At 44.3% G+C, this 23090-nt stretch overlaps 1 protein-coding gene across 3 annotated transcripts in view; it reads left to right on the top strand.

Moving 5' to 3' along the window:
- Window positions 1–600: 600 nt before the first annotated feature.
- The window catches only part of RAD54L2 (RAD54 like 2), a 70960-nt gene continuing 48470 nt past the window's right edge, over window positions 601–23090 (top strand). For 2 of the 3 annotated variants that reach the window (XM_014251709.2, XM_005522193.3), the window contains exon 1: window positions 3883–3996. The gene's annotated coding sequence lies outside the window, so the exon portion shown is untranslated. Of the gene's footprint in view, window positions 665–3882; window positions 3997–23090 lie in introns of those variants that run through there. The other variant, XM_088061742.1, reaches the window with a different exon arrangement.

Raw genomic sequence — 23090 nt, 5'->3', positions numbered from 1 at the left:
AGGATCTAAGAAAGGGCACATCCACCAGTAGGAGGAATTGTGCTGTCACTCAAGTACTTGAGAATAAATTGCTGTGATGTATGGTCCCATCCAACCAAACACACTTGTGCCAATGGTGAGGATTGATGTTTTTAATTGCTCTGTATAGGGTGTCATATGCTGAGTTGTATCTGCTTGGGCTGTAGAGTAAAATTCACACCTGGTCACGTCACTGGATGTCTGGACTGCACGTTGATAGTATGTGCTGTTTCTAAGGATTCTGGCACATGCTTTGAGTTCCCAGAAATCTTGGTCAAATCTTAGGATGAAAGAATCCAGAGGTATTCTAGTGTCAGGATGCTGAAGGCAAAACTGAGTTAGTCTTATGTAAATGGGATATGTATTTTTCTCTTGCTCTAGAGGGAACCTTGAGAGAGTCTTGTCCTCTGACTAAGTAGTTCAGGAGATGCTTGTATAACTACCATGGAAATCTGTTGCGAGGGTATTTTGGCTCCCTACATGTTTTGTAGATTACACATTTCAGAGCATTTAATCCGGGGTGTGGAGTCCTTTTCAGCTCTTCCCTTTTACCTCTTTTATAGATCCTGTTATGGGGAAGAAGGCCCAGAGTATCCAGAGGAGTACTGACCTCCCAGTCAGAACACTGAGCATCAGTGCACCAGAGGTACTTGACTGACACTTTTATTTGGGCACAAAACTCAGGACTGAAGCCTCTATGAATTGAGATTAAACTTGATGTTCTGATCAGAAAAGCCATGGAAGGTACCACTTTGAAAGTGCCTTTTCCAAGTGGAATAAAACGTCATAAATTGTGCTCTGCTGGACAAGAAGAGCACAGCCAAGTCCAGAAGTGCTCATGGTTATAAGAGAATCAATTAGGGCATGTTGATGAATAATGCATGTGCAGCTTAGGAGAGATGGATGACATCGGTTTTATTTTTGTACTGTTAATTGAGAGTAATTCTAGGACAGAAGAAAAGCACAAAGGGAAGATGGGGAGATTCTGGTCACAGTGTAAGAAGCTGGAGACTCATCAACAATGCTTCCTGTCCATTAAGCTGTAAAAACCTCAGGAAGAGGAATTGTACTTATGTCCTCTACAGCTCCTAATCCATGTAACTGATACTGCCCAAGAACACCATTCAGACTGTAAATGATATGAGCATTTAAAGAGTCAGAAGTTGAAGCTCTTGCTTTGAAATCTGATGGTCTTTCCTGTATTAAGACAATGTCTGCCTTGCTTGGGATCCAGTTGTAGGGCATCAATCAGTCAGCTCTATTTATCCCTTGAGGTGTGGCTCTGCTGTTCCTTGGATATGTGCAGGGATCTTCAAAGAAGATCCAGTGCAGTGGGGTGTTGGAGTAAGTCTGGGAGCCAGGCTTCCCCACAGGTGAGGAATGTTCTGTTGCTGTTCACATATTCTACCCCCACATACTGATCTGTGGGTCAAAATCAACTGCTCTTCAGATCTTATAGGTCTCCCCTTGGGTCCATGCACTGGTTGGGTTTGAAAAAGCTAAGTGTCAACTCTGAGACTGAATTAACTGCTGTAGGCTAGAGCAGGAGCCTGGCAAAGCAGGAGTGCTCCAGGTCCCTCTGCTTTGGTGCTTCCCAACACCCAGCTGCAGGAATTTCCCAATGCTTGGGTGCCTGCCCAGCCCAGAGCAAAACCTGCAGCAGGGGCCCTGTTGTATTCAGCTGAGGCACAGAATATGAGGGAAGGGCAGAGGTCACATGTTGTGGTCAGTAGCCAGCCACCGGCCTGAGGAACAGTGTTGGTTGTTTGTAGAGCACTTCTGTTGGTGGCTGACATGTGAAAGGCTGCAAAAGCACTTGGGGGGTTGTGTAGGTGGCTGCTCCACTGAATTTATGGGGCAACCACTGATCCCACCTGGAAGATTTCAGATAATTTCTTTATTTGCTTATTCTGCTACAAACTTATCCTCCACCAGAGATGGTGAAGGACAGCTGCTAGCTGTTTAAGGACCCAGAGCTGTTGTGTGTGGTGGGACTTGAGGTTACTTCCTTGAGAAATAATACCTGAGTTTGCTACCTCAGTTCTCTCTGGATGGTGCAACTCCAGCCTCAACGTTGCAAACGAGCAGTCATAACCCACACTTGCTGCTTGGACGGCATGTTTTTGGTTGTGGCTTCAGTGGCTGTCCTGAGGCTGCCCCATGAGCTGCCTGCTGGGGAAGCATGGGAGATGTGGAGCTGTGTGAAGGGATGCGCTCTGCAGTGGGACTGTGCAGACCCAGCTCAGTGTGTCCACCAGACAACATGGATGTCCCACTGCAAAGGTTCCTTGGCTATCAAAGATAGTGGTCATACATCTATAGAAGGCAAGAATAGCCTTCTAGGCTTTCTGTTTTAGCTGACTTGATAGAAATAAGGAGGAGGTGCTTAGCTGCTGGAGTGCTCAGGAATGGCCTGTGAAGCAGCCACCCTTAGCTGGCTGTGCATGTCCATGTTGCTGTGGGGAAAATGCCTGAAGCATAAGACGTGATAATGTTGTCATACAGAATAAAAGCCCATAAGGACTCCTCGCTGCTCTGCTGGAGGCATTCTGCCTGCTTTAACTTGCACTTGTTCTGTTGCTTCTGAGGTACCATCCCTCTCTCTGAAGGTCTCCCCTGTGTGACAGGCTGAGGCACGGTAGGAAAATCTGTACTTTCATACCAGAAGATCCCATAGAGGATTTGGATGTGTCTAGATGGGAGAAGGGTAAAGGCTTACTGTGATCTCTTCATGCCTTTGCCAAGTACCCTGGGGCACACTGTTGGTGATAGTTCTGTGGTGCTGTGCCCTTTTTATTTTGGATCAGCTCTGGCATCCCTGAAACTCAGCAGGCCCCTGAAGTACTCACAGTTGAGTTACATTGATGATCCTTAGGTTGCCAGAACATATCTATACCCAGACACCAGTCTCCCACTTGTATTTTTCTTGCTCTGGGTATTTGAGCATGAGGGAACCAGACAGGCACTTTCTCTGCTTGTCCTCTTTCTTCCCTGCAACAGATGAAAACACAACACAGGCTACAGCAGCAGGCTGAGCACCTTGGTGTGGTGTCAGCAGTGTCCTGGCAGTGCCCGAGGCTCTGGACCTGCTGGGCTCTCTGTCTGCGGGACCACAGCCAGCCCATGGAGATGAGCAATGAGCTCACCATTTTCTCAGCACTTGCATCAGAAATGCTGCCTGTGCTTTTTGATACCCCTGGTATGTGAGACCTTGAATTTTTAAGAGCCCTGGGGAGGCCGCAGAAAGGCTGGAGTTTAACAGGCTGAGGGAAGTGGGAATGTCGAGCTGGAGAAGGGTTTGAGTGGGCTCAGTGCTGGTTGCCCCATCCCTGTGTGCAAGGTATGAGGCAGCAGAGCCAGGTTCGTGGCAGGAGAACAGGGAACAGCAGTGGTGAACATAAATGGGTCCTGTATCACTGGGTATGAGAAAAAAGTTCTCTCCTGTGATGAGCCCAGCGCCCAGGGCAGGGGCTGGGAGCCTGATGGGTTTTTATGCATGTGGAGGGATTTAACCTCGATGGGCCAAGGCCCAGAGCCAAGCTTCTTACTGTCGCTGCCTTGAGGGCGGCTGGAGGAGAGGCCCCTGAGGCTACTCAGGCTGAATGACCACGGGTCCCTGTGGCTAATTAGGAGCTTTCCACGGGCGGTGGGGGGTTGCCCCTTGCAGTCGCTCTCCTCACAGCGATGGAACCGGCAGAGGCAGCCCGGGCCCCGCATCCCGCCTCATCCCGCTCCAGCCCCGGGACCCCTGGGGCCGGGGGGAACCTTTCTGCGCCCTGCGGAACCTTCGCGGCGGAGGCGCCTGTTGCTGCCCGGGGGACGAGGCGGGCGCTGCGACGGGGGGCGGCCCCGAGCGGCGGCGGAGCCCGAGGAGCGGCGGAGGCGGGAGGAGGCGGCGGGGCGGCCGCAGCTCCCGGAGCTCCCGGGGCGGCCGCAGCTCCCCGGGCCGCCGGGCCGCAGCCCCCGCCCGCCGTCCAGGTGAGAGCGCAGCGCTGGGGGGCTGCCGCCACAATGGGAGCGGGCCGGGCAGGGGCACGCCGGCGGAGGCCCGCCCGCCCCGCCGGGGGTGTGCGCGGAGCGGCGCGGGGCGCCCGCCCGGCCCGCGGTGGGCGCCGAGTGGGGGCGGCGGGGGAGCGGCTGCCGCGGTCCGAGGGGCCGGGAGCGTTGCGGGGGTGGGAGGGCGGAGGGGCGGTGCTGCCGGGCCGCCCGGGGGGCGGGTCCCGGTGCGGGGCGAGGAGCTGGGGGCTGCGGGGCTGGGCCCGGGGCTGAAGCTGCACCCGGCACCGGGAGAGAGGCGGCCGGCCCGGGGCTCGCCTGGCCGAGCTTCGGGGCCTGAGCGAGGTTGTAGTTGTGGGGGAGCCGGGGGGTGCGCATGCCCCCTGTGGGGTGCCGCGGCTCCCGGGGGTCCGTCCGTGCTGGCCGTGCGGAGGCGGAAGGGCCTGGCGGAGCCCGGGTACTGCGGGTGTCACGCTCTGCTGTGGCCGAGCAGCAGTGATCTGTGGTACTGGTAAACATGGTCTATGGGACTGGTAAACAGACATGCAAAGTCATAATTTATTGTCTGTGTGAGACTTGTTTGTGAGCTGTGGAAGGGGAAGGCTCGGTGTGCTGAGCTGGTGGTGCTGATCTTGTTACCTCTCCTCTCCGGATCCCGTCTCACAGCTTTTTAACTTGCTCCTTCCGAGGAATAGGTTTTGGGTGTATGTTTCTGTGCTCACATTTGAGAGATGCTCATAAACTCCATTGAAATCCCCTCCTGTCTCTTTGTCGATTGGTACAAAAATGGTACTTGAAAAAGTTCTCACTACATCCCTCCAGTCTTTATGCAGGTAGGGGAATTTTGATTAAAAACATAACAAAAACCAAAAAAAACCAGCCTGAACCCAAACCACCAAACAGTAGAAACCCAAACAGTAAAAGGAAATAACCGGGTTTTTCTGTTTGTTTGGAGTTTGTTTGGGTTTTTTATGCTAATAAGATGGTTACATTTGCTTGTCTTTAGAACTTTGTTAACATTGGATATCCTTTGTATGGTTATGCAAGCATCATGCTGGGTGAATAATCACTTAGTCTATAGGAAATCACTGCAGAAACTTCTGTGTTGGTTCAAGATGTTCTGCTGCCTGGTTGAAGGTGATAGCTCCCTTCTGACTTAGAGTAATGGACATTGTGAGTGGTCTCTATGTGCTTCAATGCAGAGTCAGTTAATTTAGAATAAACAGCCTTTGTTTAAGTAGCTCTGCTCTAGGGGCAGCAGCACCCAGCAGAAGAATGAAGACAAAACAGTCTGCTTAGACTACTGCAGGTACTCTTGGTGGGAGCTGGCATGGTTTTGGTTCACAAAGTGAGCTTTTTTTTCCCAGGTGTGGAGCTGTATACCCTGCATATACTACAGCATCACCTTTACAGCATCAGAATGTAGGGGTTGTTCCTTGAGTGTAGGTCCTGAACGTGATATTTTCAAGAGTCGCTACTTTAAGGAAGAGCTGTTGTGGATGTGTGATGTTTTCTGTCTCTCAGTAAACACCACCATCTCCCAAAAAAACTCAGAATGTTCAGGCACAGGGTTCCACTTGTAGTGCACTCAGGTAACTAGTAACTTCTGTGCCTCTAAAATCTCTTGGAATTCCAGATTTGATACTCAAGGCTATTCCAGATCCTGGGTTCTTGTGAGGAGATGAACTGAACAGCGTATGTTTTGTCTCCTCTCGATAATGGTTGTATTTTAGTGAAGATTTGAAAGGTATAACCTGGCATAGTAAATTTGTAACAGGACATTGTAGAGCTTTCTGGGATCCAAGCTGCATAATAGTTGGAATAATTCAGACTGCAAAGGGCCTCAAGGGGTGTCTAGTCCAACCTGCTGCTCAAAGTGGGATGTACACCAAGGTCAGACCAGGACTTTGTTCATTCAGGTTTTAAACCCTCCAAAGACAAAGTTTGTCAGTTTCTGTGTTCTTGTTCTGGTGCTTGACTGTCCTCACACCAGGAAAGACCTTTTCTCTAGGTCAGGTCACACCTGCACCATTGCAGTTTGTGTCTGATGTCCTGCCACGTGCCCCTGTGCACAGAGCCATCTGTAGGTCCAGTAGATCTGCTGTCAGCTCCCCAAAGCCTTTTCTTCTCCAAACTTGACCTTCCCGTTTCCCACAGCCTCTCTTCACACTGCTCTGTCCCTGTGAGCATCTTGGTAGCCCCCACCAAACCCACTCTGGTTTATCAGTGCCTGTCACGTACTGGGGGTGCCCAAAACTGCCTGTGGTGTTTCCAATGGCTCTGAAAAGTGCCGAGTGCCAGGGAGCTGTGGTTTCCCTCGATCAGGGTGGCTGTGCTGCTGTTGACAGCCCAGTGCTATCACCATGTGTTGCATCTCCTGTGTGCAGGGATGTATTTGTACACACATGCTCACCACCCACGTCTCTCCCCCTCCTGCCACACAGCTCTGCAGAGAGCCTCGTTCATGTGCACACACGTGTCAAATCACACCACCTGCAGCACTGAGCAGTAGTTGTTTCATCCTTTTCCACATATTCCACTTGTCACTAGTGTGACTCTTGGCTCCCTGGCTCCCTTTCCTAAGTGTTCTGCTGTCACACATATCCTGACTTCCCAGCTGACAGGTCTGCCTGTTGCCTTCACTTTGTTTCTCAAAATTTTTTTGTTTCAAACACTTCCTTGAGCTGCATCAAGTTACTGTGCTAGGGAGGGAGTGGCAAGCTTTTCCCATGGGGATGGAGTTGAATCCCATTTGATCAAATCCAGAATGTAACAATGCAGAAGGTGTGCTTTCAAATATGTTGGGTTTTGGGTGTGAATTGAATAAAACAGTTGGGTACAAGGTTTCTAAGAATTCTGTTAGTCACCGTGCAGTGAGTTTCTATAATTTCTCTGAACTTGTTTCCATCAGGTGCTTAGAGGTTTTTGGGAGACAATACTTTGTGGGATAAATATTCTGTGCTAACAAAGTCTCTTATGTTAAACCTAATTCTCCAGAACTTAGTTCCTGCAGAGGTTAAAGTACTGTTTGCTATTCCTAGAACCTTGGTACAGATACAGTTTTGAGACATGTTTTCTACTTACACAAAATAAGTTCTGCATTATATTTACTTGATTGTTGAGTTAATTACAGCTGAACTTGTTTCAGAGAATGCTTGTCTTGAGACAGGAATTTACTGTGTTTAAGCAACATTTTAGCTATATAAAAATAATTTATAGAGAGCTGGGGTTTCCCCTGCCCCCCAGATCAGTGCTTAGTGAGTATTTTTGCCAGCACAGAAGACTTGTGTAGAATCTGATATTTAGGTAATTTGAAGAATTGAATGAAAATTTTGGTTTTTGTTAACTTTTAGAAACCTCACATTTAATTTTTAGGGCTTTATGCTTATTAAAAAACAATCTTAAAGATGAATGGGAATTATGAAATAATAAACAATCATTTGTTGTTTGACAAAGGTACAGAATTAGCTGATGAAATCAAGTGTCATATACTGGAAGGAGAAAGAAGGTAGCCATGAGAAGGTAAAATTTCTTGAACCTTTAGAAGCTGCTTGAGTTTCTGGGAATATGGTGGTATTGTTTTGTTTGTCTTTTTTTTAAGTCATAATTTTTTAAAACCAGCTTGCTGGTGGCATGACATTCTACATAACAGTGAGTTATTGATCAGTATTTTGTATGTGATAACCAGCAAATGCCAGCTGCACATTTGCTGACAAAATTGGTATATCTGAAGTTGGAACAAGTTTTGAGGGGAAAAAGCAAAAAAATAGATATCACTTTAATTCATGCAGATATAAAACTGCATAAGAATATCAATAATATTTGTTACTTTGAAAAATATCTCAAGGAATAGAAAATAACCTTTCAGAAATTCTTAAAGGCCAGATGTACCATTGACTCAATTTATGCCTGATGCGGAATAGTAGATTTTCTGTGCAGTCCTGTGAGCAAGGCTGATTCAGTGCTATTGTAATCTCAGAGCAGCTGTAGTAATTGAAATCTTGCTCTTACGTGGTGGTAATGCTGGAGTTGGGGTCAGTCTGACACTTCTAAAAATCTTGTGGTGTTTCAAAGGTATCTGTGACTCACTTGAAGTGTTACACCCATCACTTAGACCTCATAGCAGCATTTTCAGCATGCTCTAAAACCTTCAAGTAGGAGCAGTGATTTGAAGCCCTCTGGGGTGGCCTGTCAGCTTGTCCCAAAGCTGCTGTTCTGAGACTGTATCTGCAAGTTGAAATGCACAAAGAAAGAAAGGAAGAATGATCCGAGTTTGGTATTAGTGACGCTCAGTTATTCAAGCATTGGAAAAGATGTAGAGGCTGGTAGGCACTTGGTGTGGAGGAAGTATTGATCCTGTGCTGGGGAAAAGTGCTGAATAACTTCATGACTGAAGATCTCATTCAAACATGGATAAATCTTTAGGGGAAGACAGTTGGCCAGTTGCTTTGAAACCGGCTGAAGAAATCTGTTAGATGCAATCAGTGCAGCTTGTGGTACAAACACAGAGTGCAGCATTCTAACCATAAAAACGCTGCCCTCTACTACTGTCCTAAATCCTAAGAGGAATTTCTGAGCTGCAAATTGCGGCTACCATTTGCTTCTTGGACACCTATTTGAAACAAAGGAGAGTTGATGAGATGGACCAGCTTCTTGCTGGTATGACTTGAGTTACTCTCTCCTCCTCTACACCTGTGCACACAATGGTACTGGTAAAAGCTAGCCAAGAATTAAGCATATTACAAAATTTCTCTTCTGCCACTAACTGTTCCTATGCTGGTAGACCTTTGATGGAAGATAGGTAGAAAACCAAAGGTGTAAAAGCTCAACGTGCTTTCTTGGGTTACAAATACATTGAAACTTAACGCTGAACCAGGAGGGCTTGGGTCAAGTGCAAAGCAACATGCTTTATATAAGAGAGGCATTAAGCTTATAAAAGCAATTAAAGGGGTTTTGTGGTGATTTGGCAGAAAACTTTACTCTGGTGTTCTCTGTGTCAAACTAGCTTAATATAATTAACAAAGAAGTGGAGTTATACGAGGGCAGAATTGACCAACAGAAAAGTGCAGAACCTGGCTGGTCGGGTACAAAGAGTTTGTAGGGCAAACACAGACCGGAAAGTAATTGAAACATGGTGGAAGTAACATAATTAACAAAATAATACAATTTTGAATTGTACTTTCTTCTCTTCACAGTGAAATTTTTAATCTAAAATTCTTGTGAAGAGAACTTTTCTAGCCCAACAGAACTGTGGAAATGATGTTTTAGAGACGTGGTAATTCACCAAGGGTTTTTCTTCAGTTTGTCAAGTCTTACCTAGAACATCCACATCAATGAAGTGTGTGTTATTATATTTGGAGTTGTTGAATTCAGAATAAATAGGTTGTTAAAATGTATTGATCTTATGTGAATTACTCTAGCTGTTTGTTGCTGATACAACAACAACCAACCAAACCCCAAACCAAACAAAATCCATGGCCCTGTCAAAGCCTGGGTGTGGATAGTGGAGCACAGGTGCTCTGACTGCCTGCTGAGTCAACATGGAAAATGAAATGTTGCTTAAAAAGGAATTGATTGAAGAGGGCTGCTGGTGGGGTTTACTCAAAAGTAGTGAAGTAAAAGAGACTCTCTTATGTAGCTGGGGAGTAGTGGTGCTCTGGAAGATCAAAAAATTCTAATTAAATCTCTTGTATCAAACACATACTTACAAATGGGATTTGTGTGGTAATTGTATTCCCATGACTACTTCAGTCAGTGAGGGTGTTGTTGAAAAGTGAATCTTGTTTAACAGATACAGTTTCATGTATGATCTGTGAGTCAACAGCTGGATTAAAAACAGTAGATGTGGAAAATAGAATATGAATGGAGGATTTTTTCAGGGATTTATAGTAGGTCCAGAGCTTTGTAGTATTCTTGTCAGTGGCCTGGAAGAAAACGTGAAATTAGAGCTGTTCAAATTTGTGGATTATGTAAAGGTTGTGCCTGAGTGGTGAAGCATGAAGAAGGGAACAGCAGCTTACAGTGTCCTCTGAATTGTTTGGGTAACTGGTTTTAATATGGCCAAATGTTTTTATAGAGCTGGAGCATGTTATGCATGTTATGGGAAAGACTGGAGGCTGTAGATTTAGAATACAGAATTGTGCTTTCAGAAACCAGTGACCTTGGAAAGGATGGCAGGAGCAGATCAAATATATGGCAGTGAGTCCTCAGAGCTTAAAATAAGAAGCTAATTAATTTTTTAATACTAATGTACATTCATAATAACAGGAAATACTGAATAAAGACAGAGAGGTGAAATCAGTTGCAGAGTATTTTGACAAGGTTTAATGTTGGTGTTTTTAAAGAGATGTTCAAAGGCAAGAAAGATGTAGGGTTCAATATTATTTGAGGGATTAAACTGCTCATTATAAAACTTTTTCTTGAACAGCTCAATCGGTTTACCTTATCACAAGGTACTTAAAAGTTTCTCAATTTTTTTTAGGGCAGAAAAGGCTGTGTACCAGAGGGCTCTTTAATTTAGTGAAAAAAGATACAATAGAAGCCAGTGCCTGGAAATTAAAAAGATTATTTCAAATTAGGAAAAAGGCACAGTGAATGTGATCAACCACTGAAGACATTAGGAAGATGCTTGTAAGTATTAAGGAAAATTAGGATGTCTCTATCTGTCGAAGTCATCAAGTCAGGCTGGATTATCATTTGGAAGATATGGGTGAGGAAATGCACTGTAATTGTGTGAGTGTACCTGGCACCATACAAGTTCAGGGGCATTGGCACTTGCTAAACAAATCTCACCCAGTCCTGCTGCACGTGCTGGAGTCAGTCGAGGGATCTGGTGGTGGTGGTTGTTCTCTTATAGCACTCCTTTAAATCTATTAAGTGTACGTTTTCTCTTGAGGGAATAAATGTGCTGGTATGCATCATGTACTTAAATGAAATCAAATATTTGTGGTCTCTTTTGTTTGGGAAGCGCTGTCATTTTGGTGATGGGGGGAGGAAGGGGCTGTATGGGGAAGGACAGGGGTAGCTGTTTCATTTCTTGAAGAGGTTGGAATATCTTCCCCAGTGTTTTTCCTCAAAAACATCTGATAATGTACTCTGAAGATGTTTACTCCAGTAGTGAGTAGTCTTTACATTCTGTAGAAATTGCTTTTTCATTGGGGGAAGAAATTGCATGTGTTCTTGCTGGCAGAGGTAGCTGAGTGTGGATGCTGAAGTTGTGCCTTGTGTGTCTCTGCTGGTGTGAAATCAGTGTGTCCCTTGTCCACCAGAAGAATGGTTTCTGTTGTGTTCTGTCTGCCAAAGCTGTGAAGGATCTGGTAGAGAGGAAAAAACTGTGGGTCCTCTCCTGCCTTGGCCTTTAGGGAGATTACTGGTCATCCATGGACAACTGTTTTGGGATGTTTTCCTAAACCCTTCTGGAAGTACAATGGAAACTAGTCTGGCTGTGACAGCAGCTTGTGCCTGCTAGGCACCTTTCCAGACACCCTGATCTTTTCCCCATCACAGGATGGGTGCGTGCCCAGTCATGTGTCAGAGGAGGGGTCGTGGGAAATGCTGGATGCTCTGCTCATGGCAGGTTGTCTTGTATTCCTTTTTTTTGCACTCCTGGGCTGGCTTGTGCAGGAAGACTTGGAGGTAAATCCCTCTGTTGAAGGAAATTGTTTATCTTTCATCTCCTTGCAGCTTGGAGGGGGTGTGTCTCCTCTGCATCTCTTGCTCTCCTTTCTGTTATCTTGTCTGACCCATTTTGCTGACAAAGAGAAGGCAGGCAGTGAAGAGAGACAGAAGTGGTTATAAGTGAACAATTTCTTTACCTCCCCCCTCCCCACAGTGATCTGCTGGCTTCTCTTTGCAGTTGCTTTATGGCAGGGAAGGTTGAAGGTGAACAGAGTTAATTGTCTGGGAGTCTGTATAAAATTTTGGGGTTTGGAGGAGATTGTAGAACTCAGGAGATAAGGATTTCAGATTTTTTATTTCATTTGGTCTTAATGTGCTGGAACTCTTCCTGTATCCTATATCAGACAGGTATCTTTCTCATGGTTACTGAGGGGACCTGTCACTTCTCACTTGTATCTCTGCTTGGCTGTGACATTATTTAGTATAAGCTATAGAATGTGAAAAAGTTTACCTGTGGCTTGAGTGAGAAAACTGAGACTAAGAGGAATGGTCTTTGGAGTGGCAACATCATTCTTGTGAGAAGACAGGATGAGAGAAGACTTTTAGGACCTTATACCAAGGGTGTTTATGCCTCTTTGAACAGTTTGGGTGAAGTTCAAGTGTTGAGTGAAACAAACACAAGGCAAACACAGGGGATGTGCATGAGAGGCTACATATACCAGTATGTATTTATAGCCAGATCCCCACAGTGACTCTTGGCTGCATTTTGGGGAAAGGTCTATGTTCTGGGACAGCCCAGGAATATCTGCTTATCCCAGACATAAGATACAAGAAGAAAACAAAGGCAGAGGGCTAAAGAAAGTGATTCTCTTATTCAAGTACTAAAATCATCCCTTGATAATGGGTGGGGGTGGGGGGTGGTCATCACAGCCAAAGTAAATTCTTCTCATGAGGTTAAAGAAATTACCCATTTGTTCTCATGGTACAGATTGCATTACTTCCTTTTGTCACCCCATAGAGGTGTTCCTTTAACAAGTCCCCCAAGTGCCTTTAGGAGGGGACATGCCTTGACTCAGAGAAATTTCTGTCAGTGTGGATTATCGGTGTCTCAAGGTTGGGACAGCTTATCTTCCTGTTCCCTAAAACAGAGCATTATCCTGCTTTTTCTGGTGCCCATGTGTAATTGGAAGGATCTGTTTACAGAGGCTCTCACTAAAGGTGCTGCATGCTAAGGACTTACATGAGGAGGTGGGTTTTGCTTTAATCTTTGGGCAGTTTAAGAGTATTTGCTGTGGGGAGAGAGATGTGCACAGCAAGCGTGTCTGACTGCATGACATGATACTTCTGTGCTTTGAGTGGCAATTGCATTGGTTTTTTCAATTGAAAAAGTCCAGCAAAATGACGTTCAGAACCACTTTACACAAACCACATATTGATGCCATGACTATTCAAAGAAAGAGACAATTGAGAAGATTATCTCCCCTTGGCTACATGCACTATCCATTGGAGTTTTGAAGGCAAGGCTTTGTCACAGGGACCATCTCAATTTCTCAAATAGAAATGCTGTCTGTCCCCTGCACTGGAGCAGTATCTGGCTGCTTAGAGCATGGCCTTGGTGACAGTGACTCCAGCTTGATCAGCCCATACCCAGGGCTGCACATTCTCACCCTCTCACTGTTTTTTCTTCCCCTTTGTGCTTGCACAGCTTCTCATGCAACTTTGTGATAAATCACATTTGGGAACTGGATTTTGCTTCCAGGTAGGTTTTCAGCTGAATCAGTTTGCTGTCCAGCCACGCAGAGGGTTGTGCTAGCATGGTGTGGGAGCAGTGTGTGAGTTGGGAAAAGAGCAGCTGCTGCAGAAAATGTGTCCGAGGCCTGTGAGGTTGCAGTCAGCAACAGGAAAAATGGGTAATTTAATCAAGGCCAAATGTTTATTGCCCTTCTGGTGCCTGTGAAGTCTGGAAACTCTCTGTCAGTGTCAAGGCAGGTCTCTGTCTCTCTAATTGGTGGGTTTAGCATCAGAGTTTGGTTGGCATCTTCTGTTTAATGTGCTGTTTTATTCAGTCTTTGCGTTTATTATTTGAATCACTTACTGATGGAAGTGAAAGGAACAGCATTCCCGGTGTAACATAACTGCCCAGAGGTTTGATTACTCTTGCAGCATTGCTACTTAACTCTTGTGTGAAAAGGCAGCTGGCTTCTCCTTTCCCAAAGTAGTGCAGGAGCTGTATATTCCTTCCTTAAAAAAAGTGCCTGGGTTTTGGAATGCACCTCAGCAACCAAACACAAGCTTCCGGGCATAGGAAGTAAGAAAAACCAGCTTGCTTTTGTAGGGGATGTTGGGTGGAGGAGATTGCAGGAACAAAGAATATTTTCTTAAATTGAGAAGTTGTAGGAGTGGTGACATCAGTTGGATTTTAAGTTCCTTGTCCGTAGGTGTCAAGGAATTTAGGGAACAGGACCAAGAAATAAGCCTTAGAAGACCAGTGGCTTTTTGTGCTTAGCGCATGAAGTGTAACACAGGATCCAAGTAGGGAGAAACAGTTGCCCTGAAAACTGGGTGTCAAGGTGATTGTTGCATGGAATAGAGAAGATTTGAAATTGAAGGAGTGCATTTGAGATCAGATATTTGGGGAAAAGCTGTTATCCCAGAAGAGATTAATTTTTTTCTCCTGATTTTTCCTGCAGTCTTGGTATGTGGTCCTGTTATCTCTGAAGAAGAATTTCCTGGGGAAGCAGGGTTTTTTTTGGTTCGGGGGGAGCTCTTAATTCTGGACAATGCATAGTAAAATTGACCCTAGCCTGTCAACTGTAACTTCACATCCTGTTCTCCAATGTATGGGAGTAGTTCAGGTCTGTGATCTGAATTTGTTTATTTTATAATGACAATAGTTAACTGCTTGAGAGAAGTAAGACCCAGATAATGAGTAGAGAACACTGGAGAAGTGGGTGATCTGCTTAGTCATACAGACTGTAGGAAAATGCTCTCTTTTTTTTCCTCTCTTACAAAAAAATTGTTTAGAGGTGCCTTTTCCTTTCTCCTGTACTTACCATAGCACTCACAAAAAGCAAGGGAGATCTTATGTTTCATTTAATCAATACTTCTGGTCACTGAAATGCTTATTTGAACAGAATGAGATACTCTGCCTCTGTGCTAGTGTGGGACCTCTTTGTGAATATCTATCCCTTTATTGTGATGAGAAAGTCTTTAACTTTTATCATTTGCCTTCTTCATTCCTAGCAAGGGGACAACTATGAATGAAGTTGATTGAGATTTTACAGCATTGCCAGTAAATCTGCTTTGGAAGTGCAATGTAATTAGTTTTCTCTGTTGAAGAATGCTGTTAACTGTACCCAAAATCGCCCATCAAAATAAGAGTTGTAATTACTACACATATTTCTTACTTCAGCCCAAATCAATAGTAATCAAGAATTCCTACAATTAGGTAAATGAGCAAATTCAGTTAAATGACTGGGCAAAAAAACTGGCCAAGCCCAGAGTGGTGGAGAATGGTGCCACATCCAACTGGGCACTAGTGGGTTTTTCCAGAGTTTGGTATTGGGGCCACACCTATTGAATATCTTGAGTAGAAGTTCTTCAGGAGTTACTTGGATGAGAGGATCGAGGGCACCCTCAGTAAGTTTGCATGTGGTACCAGTTTGGGCAGGAGCATTGATCTCTTGGAGGGCAGGAAGGCCACAACACTCCCCTGCAGCACTACAGGCTGGGGCAGAGTGTCTGGAAAGCTGCCCAGCAGGAAAGCTCTGGTCAACAGTGGCTGAACATGAGCCCAGGTGGCCAGGGAGGTCAATGGCACCTGGCTTGTACCAGCACTGGTGTGAGCAGCAGGAGCAGGGCAGGGACTGTCCCCTGTGCTGGGTGCTGGTGAGGCACTTTTGGGCTTCTCACGACAAGAAACACATTGAGATGCTGGAGCTTCTTCAGAGTGGGAACAGAGCTGGGGAAGGGTCTGGAGCACAAGTCAGATGAGGAGCGGCTTAGGGAGCAGAGGGGCCTCACCCTTGAGGCGGCTCAGGAGGGTCCTTATTGCCCTCTGCAATTCCCTGAAAGGAGGTTGTTGCCAGGTGAGGGTTGGTCTCTTAAGGAACAAGCAACAGGATAAGAGAAAATGGTCTCAGGTTGTGCCAGGGAGATTGGACATGAGGCAAGATTTCTTCATTGAAAGGGTTGTCAAGCATCAGAACAGGCTGTTGAGGGAAGTGGTGAAGTCACCATCCTTGGAGGGATTTAAAAGATGCATCAATGTGTCACCTGGAGACATGGATTAGTGGTGAACTTTATGGTGCTGGGTTAGTAGTTGAATGCTATGATCTTAGAGCTCTTTTCCAACTCAACAGTTCTGTGATTCAAGACTAATAATTCAATAATCTAACTAATAATTGAAAAGGCAGGGAGATGTCGAGGCAAGACATTCCATTCCTGGTCTATTTGGGGAGATAACAGCATCTGATTGTAGGGATGTTGACTTCTTATGACATATGGTTGCCTTCACTTGGGATGGTAACAAGTCAAGAGGACACAAGAAGAACTGGTTTTCCTGCTGTTCCCTCTGTTCTTGCTCATTGGGCACGGCTGCCAGTCAGGCAGTATTTGCAAATGCTAAATGAGCTTTGATAGAAAAAGTGGTCATTTGGGGAAAGCACTTGATTGAGACTTGCTCCTAACTTTGAGAGAAAGAATACCCAGAAGGTTGTGGGTTTTTTGAAGATCACAGCCGAATGCTCTTTGTCATTCTGCTTCTGAATCTTGGAAATGTAACATTTTGGATTCTGTGTGGGTATGAATATACAGTATTGTGTGTTTGGTAAGAACAAGTACTGCAAAAGGCATTGCTAGCATTTACAAACGTTAAGTGAATTTATGCACTTGGGAGGTAGTGACATTTTTACTCTAAAAGAGCTGTGTTTGGTAGCCAGCAGCTACTTCTCTGGATGATTGTTGTGGTGCTTATTTGTCACAGAGTGTTTCACAGTAATTTGTTAATATGTCCCTTTTCAGTTGCTCCTTCCTGGCTTAACACTGGATATGCTTGTGCTGGTTGGTAGTTAATAATCGTGTTTAACATAAATTGGGACAGGACAGTTGGATATGTTTACCAAAAGGGTATGGTATCCCTCAGGATATATTATCTTCCTGCAAATATTTGTGTATCTCCTTAGCCCAACTTGCATTGTGCTGCTTTTAAAGCTCTTTTGGAAGTAAACTCCAGTATGTAGAGCAGTACACTCCCAATTTTATAAGCTAAACATATAATATACATATCATGAGACTCATAGCTCTATTTCTTTTGTGAAATAATATTTATTATCTCCATTGGGGTGACTTTTGTGTGTATCCAAGTGATCCCCTCAGCAGTGTGTTGGATTATTTGTGCTCTGTGGGGAGAGGCAGTAAGCTGCATTCTTTTCCCTTTCAGGCCTTTCCAAACCATTGGGAAGTTTTCAGCCAGCATAGCACAACCAAAGTGCTTCCATTACTAAGGACAGAGGCACAGGAGGCTCTTTCATCCAATTGCTTTTCGTGTGAGCTGCCTGTGTGTCAGTGTTACCAAAGCAGATGTATTTGTGCAGCATAGCTAAGGATCAGTGTGTTTCATTTTGACTTGTTTAGTAGGAAAGGCAAAAATCAACAGGTTTTGGTTACTTTGTTCTCAAAACTAGCAGAAAAGTGGCACTTAAACATTAAGTTTTTCCAGCACTGTGCAATGTGGCAGGGAGGAAATTATTCTGAAAGAAGTTTATGACATTAATGGATTTTTAATGTATGCTGGAATCCAATAAAAATTAGTTTAATGTCTGATTGCTTGGCAGCAGATTGGGTCTAATATATGCTAATTGTTATATCACATGAGTTCAAAACTGTTTGTTTCCATTTCCTCCTACTTCAGGAATTTTTGGTTTTCCTCCTTCTTGTTTTCGCTCATGTTCAAATTTCTTTCGTAAACTGTAGGTGGCATAAGAAATGCTTCCTCATCCCTGGTGTAATTATCATTGCTGGAGGTGGGGTGGGGAATAAAGAAGAACAAACTCTTGTGGAATTCTTCCTTTTTCTACAAACTACATAAACCAGAATCTCAGATTTTAAGTTCAGTTTTGAAGAGGGAGAAGGATGGGGCATCAAAACCAAACTCCCAGACCTCTGTGATTCTTTGTACTGAAATGCAGACCTGTGACCCAAGGCACAGTTAAGTTGTGTTTGCTTTGTGGTCTGGTGATGCCAGTGTGCAATGTGACTGGTGTCTGTCTCACACAGATGGGGGCTGCCCTGGGCTGCTGCTGATGGGAAAGCTCAATTCCTGAGCAGGGACACAGCTGAGGGCAGTGAATCACCCCCCTGTAAGGAGATGGGCTTCTCTGGATGGCACAGAGAGATGAGAGTGTGGATGGGGTGATACTGAGAAAATAGGATAAAATTAGACCTTTTAACATTGGGAAAACTTGCAGTTCTCCTCATCCTGAAAGATGAAAACATTTTTTATGAATTATCCCAGTCAGTTTGTGGGGGATACCCTTCAAGGAGGTAAGCCATAATGTTAGCATTAACAAAGCCACAGTTTGTCTTCAAAAAGTGGCAGTGACTGATCTTTCCTTGAGAGGGGAAAAGCTCTGTGGCTTTTGCTCCTCTCTTTTCCATTGCTTCTGTTTATGGAATTTAATCTTGATTTATTACATAACTTCTTCTCTGGCACCTGTGTATGACAAGAGCTTAAATTCCAGAGGGATCTTCCAGTTATCTTTATCTTTCCTGCTTGGGAACTGGCTCACATCTTGACATAGTTTGGGTTTTCACAAAGAGAGGGTTTGGCACACCTCTCCCATGAGCTGACTTTTCAAACTTATCTTTTGGAATTTGAGAATGATTATCATTAATGCAAGGTAGGCAAGTCTTTCCCAGATTAATCTGCTGTATATAATGTATTGAATGTAATTTAGAATCCTGACACATTGTGCCCTGCCATTGAGTTTTGCCTACCATTTGAAATATTTTCTCAGGATTTTACTCCTTACACAGATTTTGGTTGTTTTTTCTATAGCTGTAGCAGCATGAGCAGAACATACAAAAACACACTCAAAAGTGGCTTTTGTATTGAAATGCTGTTTGCTTTGAAAGAAACAGTGATCAGGGAAGGAGAGTTTCCTTTAGCATGTCATAAAGTGCCATTTATATAGAATTTGACAAAGCATAATTTGACAAAAGCGTAGATGGAGATTCTGTCAAGTAAGAGATTTTTTTTGGTATTTTGTGATGGTGTTAGTCCAGATGTCAGTAATTACTGGAAACAAAACTGATCACATGCTTCTTGCCTCAGGTAGCCTGAACTTTTATGCAGTAAAAAACAAACTACTCTTCCATGGTGGTCTTGACTGGTGAGGACATTTTGAGTACTTGAGAGAGTTGGCTTATAGGTAGTCAGTTTCTTCTTTAATACAATTAAACAAAATTGCTTCTAGAAGCAACACCTCAATGATTAGGCAAATAATTACACACATATCTATATATACATACATAAAAGCACAAAAACATTCACCCATTTCTGCCGGCTGTGTCCAGAGGTGAAGAACCTCACAAAGTCTGTGGGGAAAGGAGTGTTGGCATCTTATGGAGAGTTCAGATTTTGTTTAAGGGTTACAAAAGGTTGTCACTGCCGGCAGTAGGGTGTTCCCACATCCCTCCCGAACTGCAGGAGAGAAGGACCCAGTGGCTGGGGGGCGGCTCCCACAGCAGGTGATGGATGCTCAGGTTGTGTAAGGAGCTGCAGATGCTGCCATTGACTCACACTGGCTCTTTTTGTTCCCATCGCAGTGGGAGCCAGGCCTTATGTAATGTTCATTGTCACATTCTCAGTGCCAGCACTGTCATGTCAGCAGAGGGGAAGGATTAGCTCTCCCTTTTCTTGCTTTATGGGTTGATTTTATGGGGTTTTAAAAGATTTTTTGGTTGGTCTTGTTATTTTTTATTTCATTTCTCCCACCCTCTTTTGCAGCAGCTTTTGTTGTTTATGTCGTGAGGGAACAACGAGTTTCAGTCTGTTTTTAGTTTTGTGGTGCCTTTTAGGAGGGAGATTGTTAGCCTGGAGAGAATAAAAGAGCAGGTCCTGCAACTGTCTCAAAACTGATCTATGGATGTGTTTCTAAAAGCAGTCTGTTATTTTTTTCTCTCAGTTCTTGTTCCCCACAAATCACAGTGGGCTCCTCAATACTCACATCAGTGTGGGTGAAGACTAGATCTATTGTCCAATATTTCTGTGGAGTGGGGAGAAGCACACTTGCCTTCCTCGGAAGGGTGGTCCAGGACAAGCAGATGCTCTCCAGTTTATGATTTCACAGGCTGCTTCTTTTTCCTTCAGTTTAATATTCCTGTGGAGAACACATCAGTTAAAGGGGATCAATGCCACTTAATTTGTTTGTGATTTAAACAAGATGAAATGAAGGAGGAGAATTGTTTTCTTCCTTCCCAGCCAGCAGTGTGTGGCCACCAGTTAGCTGTGAGTCACAGCAGAGAAACTGCGTAGCTGGAGTCTCAACAGTCTCAGGCTGCAAAGGAAGAAGGGATTTAAATCATGAAGTAATCAATTAAGGATGGCTTTAATTGCAATTTGAGAGGAACAAGTTCCTTTTATTTATGTAATTTTTCAGTAAACACTTCTTTGCTTTGTTTAAAGCATATAGGGGCCTGCTGGACTAGTATAGTAAAACTGTTGCCTCCTTTTTGAAAAAAATATATATCCTTTTAGGTGTTAATATGTTGCATAATGTAAATTAGAGAAATCCTAGTGTTTATTAGAATCAAACTGTTCAAAACCACTGATCTCAGGTTTATTTATTACTAGATTTTTAAGTGGAACAGAGAAATACTAATTGTTATTTTACAGTAACATTGCAAGTTATCTCTTGCAAACTGTTACATTTTGTCATACAGAAGCTTAAGCTCATAGTTCCTTTACTCATGCAGTTGTATACTTTATAGTAATGTTCTGCTAGGTACTGAAGGCTGCCTATGAGGTACCAAAATGGTGCTAGTAGTGTCTAACACACAGATGAAATTTCCCCTGAGGAAGCAGCAGTTACCTTCATACACTTCCAGTCAGGAGCGTTTGTGTGTGACCTGAGGGTATTAAGAGGAATCTTATGGCCCTGACCAACCATTTTAGTCTTTTGCTGCCAAACAAAAAAGAAAAACATAAAAGGAAATTATTATTGCCATAAAACATGAGTGTGTAACAGACGCTGAAGAGCGTTATGCAGTACAGACTTAGAAATATCTGTTTTTATTAAACTGTCTGTGTAAATCATCTTTGTGATTTGCCAGGGAGCTTGATCCCGTTTCTATGGCCAGGCACCACAATGGCCAGTGTGAAGTCTTGGTTACAAAACCGGCTTTAAGGGACAAATCTTGATGAGTCCCAGATATTGGGCTTGGCTGGAGGTTGGAGAGGTGATGGAATCCTCTTTACTGTTCAGCACTGGGGCATTAGTGTTAAACCTGCCCTTTTTGAAGGGATTTATATGGGATAGTTGTGTACTCAGGAGCATGTCCTGTGCCTAAATCACTTGTGTTGTAGTGGGAAAAGAGATTCTGTGAAGTCACTTTGGCTTTTGTGGCTTTCTATAGGTACAGGGGAACCCTGCTCCTTTTCCTTGAGTGAGGAAGGACTCCATTCTGCCTTGTCCTGCATCCTTGCTTTTTTACTCAATAGTATTTACAATAACTAATTAAATAATGGTTTAGTATTTACAGTGCTAGTGGATGCTCTGGGGACAGTGATGTACAGAAATGGCCTAAGTCCCCACATCCCCTGATGATTGCTCTTTCCCCTAAGAGTTTGGCACATAGAATACACAGCCCTGCTGGGAACAACTATTGTGTAGAATGGGAAGAGTTGCTTTCACATTTCTCTCAACTTTACATGTGAGAAGTGATTTTAAAGCTTTGCAGAGTGAAGGAAAAACATGAGGAGAACAGAAATGTGTCCAAATTCTCAAGGTTTCCTCATCTAGAAGTGGGCCTTCTTTTTCTGCAGGCTTGAGGAGGAGGCAGTCATCAGCACGTGGCATTTACTTACTATCTGAAGTGCTCTACCTTAAAAAAGCAAAGCCCAGAAAACTTCAGAACTATTTTTATCTTTGTTGAAAGACAGGACATAATACATGAGTGAGGCTGTCTCGGATGTTAATTTGATGTGCAGTTGATTGCAGGGTTTAACTTCTGGGTAGGATAAACATGACAGCTCTTTCTTCCTCCCTGAGTAAGCAAGAGGAATTTTTCCAAGTGTTTCCCCCTAATATCGCAGCCTGGTTTCTCAGCAGCCTCCCCACTGTTGAGGCACTGTGCTGGAAGGCTGGCTGGCTCTCTGCTGGAAGGGTGGTGCAGAGGGTTTGATTTGGATTTCTGAGAGCTGTAACCCTCTTCAAACACACATCCTGCTCGGGGCCAGCTTCTGGCAGATCCAGTGTGGGACTGGGAAGAGCCCAGTGGCAGATAATCAGTTTATCTCTCTCAGAGTGCCCTTCCTCCGGCGATTAAACATTGAGCAGTGTGCCTGCGTGTGCAAAGGCAGGAGATGGGGCAGGTTGGAATAACTCAGCCATAAAACAGGAGCGGCAGCCACAATCTGGCCCTGTTGTGTAATTCCCCTTGGTGGGAGGCTCTGAAGTGGGTCAGATCGGTGTGAGAAACGAGGGCAGGCTCTGGGCTGGGCACCAGGCAGGGTGCGAACCCTCCCGGGACCTGGCTCGGGCAGCGGCAGCGAGCCCAGCACAGGGAGGGAAGGGACAGAGATACACAGCGTGACAATAGGCACAGAGGAATTAAACGAATTTGTTTCACCCAGCTCTGCAAGATTTAATTAAGTCTTTTCAAATGCTTCTGTTTAACTCTCCTGCATATGGCCGGGCGGGTGTCAGGAGCTGGCTTATACAGAACGTGTACTTACTGCTAAACAAAAATAAAGCTTAGAATCGAGCCCTTTTGTGCTCCTGTCTGAGGGAGAGCTGCTCTCCACTGGGTTTGATTTTATCTGTAGAAATACAAGGGCCCATGTCCTTGCCTTTAAACAATTTTTAGAGAATGTTTTGTGTTTTGATTTTTTTTTTTTTTTATTTTAAAGTTCTGGGACACATGATGGAAGTTGAGAGGATGACACACAGGAGGATAGTGATGGGAGAAACTGTATCATGTGTCATTCTTTGACCTGGAGCATTTAGTGACATTACAGCACTTCTGCTTTTTCTGTTTGTGGAGGAGAGTTCATTGCTGCCACATTAGCAGTGTTTGTGTTTCGTTGGTTGGTTGCTTCTATGTAAAAGGAAAAATAAGCCACTGTTTTGAAATACACTTAGACTTTAGCACATTTGTTAGGAAAAACTTCTGATAATAAATAGCTTTGTGTCTGCAGCCCTTGACTGAAGTCATCAGACATCAGAAAACAAGGGATG

The sequence above is a fragment of the Pseudopodoces humilis genome, chromosome 13 (genome assembly GCF_049639895.1).
Source record: "Pseudopodoces humilis isolate 2021_Gansu_Grassland_sample_001 chromosome 13, ASM4963989v1, whole genome shotgun sequence".
NCBI lineage: Eukaryota > Metazoa > Chordata > Aves > Passeriformes > Paridae > Pseudopodoces > Pseudopodoces humilis.
This window is presented reverse-complemented; position numbering and strand designations above follow the sequence as displayed.